The 2,673-nt window shown below is 53.3% G+C and overlaps 1 protein-coding gene across 4 annotated transcripts in view; it reads right to left on the bottom strand.

Annotated features, from left to right (window-relative positions):
* The window catches only part of SIL1 (SIL1 nucleotide exchange factor), a 234,451-nt gene that overhangs the window by 170,480 nt on the left and 61,298 nt on the right, over positions 1 to 2,673 (bottom strand). The window contains exon 1 of one of the 4 annotated variants that reach the window (XM_019534833.1): positions 936 to 941. The exons of the other annotated variants lie outside the window; for them this stretch is intronic. The gene's annotated coding sequence lies outside the window, so the exon portion shown is untranslated. Of the gene's footprint in view, positions 1 to 935; positions 942 to 2,673 lie in introns of those variants that run through there. 4 annotated transcript variants of the gene reach the window in all.

Genomic DNA, 2,673 nt, shown 5'->3' with positions numbered 1-2,673 from the left:
ACACCACGCAGTGTTTGCTGCTGCTGCTGCCCGCCCAGAGCTCATGTGCTGGGTAGTCCAGGAGGTGGTAGCAGCCTCACCGCAGCACAAGCTCTGGGTGGGCAGCAGCAGCAAACACTGCTGAGCATGGCAAGCGGGGGGGCTGCAGCTGCTGCCGCTACAGTACAACCCTGATGGGTGAGCCCAGAGCCGGCGCAGGGCCAGGTTACAAGCTGGTGCTAAGCGCAAGGGAAAAGCAGCTCCTTGCCCACCCTGTAGCCATTGCTCCATGCTGCAGCCACTTGCAGCCTGCATGGGGCTGCCTGTACCTGCTCAGGGCATCCCTGCATGGGCTGCGAGTGGCTGCAGCAGGGAGCGCCGGCCACAGGGTGGGCGAGGGGCCACTTTTCCCCATACTCCGCAGCAGGCAGTGGAGGCTTTCCCCCACCCCACCCCTCACTCCTCAGCTGGCCTGCTAGCCAAAGAGAGGGCATGACCAGGAGATAACCCCGGCTTCCGGCTTGGGTAGGGTAAGTAAAGGCCCCACTGTGGGCTTCCCTGCAGCCAGGAGCCAGGGCGATCACTGGCCATGCCCTGTCCTCAGCCGGCAAGCCAGCTAAGGGAGTAGGGGGAAAAAACAGCCCCCACTGTGGGCAACCCCCACCCATGCCAGGCACAGCCCACCTGGGGGCCAGAGCCAGGTGGGGGGGGCCCTTCCCCCCCCACTCCCTCCTCAGCCAGGCCACCAGCCTGGGAGGGGCATGGCCAGGTGATTGCCCTGGCTCCCAGCTACAGAAAAGCTCACAGTGGCGGCTTTACTCCCCCCACCTAAGCCAGGGTGATCACCCCACTGAGGAAGAAGTTGGGGGAGAGGGGAAAACAGCCTCCCCACCCCCAGCTGGGCTGTGCCTGGTGCAGGGTGGGGGAGCTCAAAGTGGGGGCTTTACTCCCCTGACCTGAGCCAGGACAAATCACCTGGCCACACTTCCTCCCCAGCCAGCTGGCCAGCCAAGAAGGGAATTGGTGAGGAAAACAGCCTCTCCCTCCCCCCATTCCAGACCCCCAGCCGGGTTGTGCCTGGCCCCGGGGTGGAGCACACAGTGGGGTCTTTACTCCCAATGCCTAAGCTGGGTGCCAGGGTGACCACCCAGCCACACCCCCTCCCCTGCTGCAGGCTGGCTAAGCAGGGCGTGAGGGGGCAAACACCCCCTGCCCAGCTCCAGATTCCCAGTTGGGTTGGCCCATCATGGGGAGGAAGCCTGCAGTGGGAGCTTTACTCCCTTGACGCCAGCTGGGAGCTAGGCTGATTCCCTTGGCCAAGCAGGGGGCAGGGCAAGGAAATCTAACCAGCTCCTGGCTGTGGGGGATGAAAGAGCACCCCCCCACTTACAGTTGGGGCAGGCCTGCCCTGCCCTGCCCTGCTGGAGCAGACAGCACAGCCCAGGGCTGCACAGCATGCTGGGATGCTGGAGGACTGCAAGTTAAATTGAATCAGGAGGGGATCTGGGGCAGAAGTTCCACAAACTGGTTTGACTTAAATCAATAAGCCTGATACTACATATATCCAGATTTATTTAAAATAAGTTTCAGCCATGTTGTGGCTGAAAGTGGTTTAAGAGCACTGAATGTCTGTTCTGTTATAAGTTTAAACCAGTTCCTGATCACTTAAACAGGTTTACATGCAGCTTTTGTCCCCAGCCTAAAACACGAGGCTTAACTGCCATTACAGTTGCATGTAAAACCCCCAAGACATCCAAGTCCAATTGAATCCTGCAGCTTTCTTCATCTCAAGCTGTTTGTAGTGAATTCTGCAGGCTGATGATGCATTGAACAAAGACATACCTGCCTCGAATTGTTTTCAGTTTACCTGACACTAAATGGGACAATGTCTGCACTTGGAAATAAGATGGGACTGAGTTTCATTCCTCCCTCAGAGTTGGTCTTTTATTACTGCTCTTAAGAATTCCAAAGAAGCGACTGTGCATAGTTCAGTGCTTGAGAGGTAAGTGAAGGCACAAGGCTTTCTTTTGCCCAGAGACAGTGACGCTGACAAGAGCTTGCAAACTTAGCTTCCAGACTTTTGGCATCAGTTCAAATGGGACCAGTTTACACTCCAAAACAGTGATTTTCAAATCAGGGTGATGCAGCACCATGGGGTGCCTTAAGATTCTTAAGGGTACTAAGCAATATTAGACTATGAGGAGTGCAAACACCTACACGACTCACAAAATAAACCCAGAAATTTCAAACGGAAATCTATAGTGTTAAAATCATGCCAACCTAGCGTGGCTTTCCCGAATTCTTTGTGAAACAAAAATTGCTCTGTTTTTTTCATAATCAAAAACCTTGTGAAAACAAAGAGCTAGCATTTTTATCTGAAGGGTGCCTCCAGACTGAAAAGGCCGAGAACCACTGCTTCAACACAAAACCCATAATACAGCCATAAGTTGAACAGCAATAGAATAGTACTTGGTTTTTTCGGGGGGAGAAACAGTATCCCAAGCCAACACCACCTTCGTTTCTGAACTGATATAGTGCAACCCACTACCGTGTTTCCCCGAAAATAAGACACTGTCTTATATTTATTTTTCCTCAAGAAGACACACTATGGCTTATTTTCAGGGGATGTCTTATTTTTATTAAGTATAGTACAACAATCTACATTTATTCAAACACAATTAAGTCGTCTTCTTC

Source organism: Crocodylus porosus, unplaced genomic scaffold, assembly GCF_001723895.1.
Source record: "Crocodylus porosus isolate Cpor-Errol unplaced genomic scaffold, CroPor_comp1, whole genome shotgun sequence".
In the NCBI taxonomy this organism is placed as follows: domain Eukaryota; kingdom Metazoa; phylum Chordata; order Crocodylia; family Crocodylidae; genus Crocodylus; species Crocodylus porosus.
Note: the sequence above shows the minus strand (reverse complement) of the source record. Positions and strands in the feature narration are given on the sequence as shown.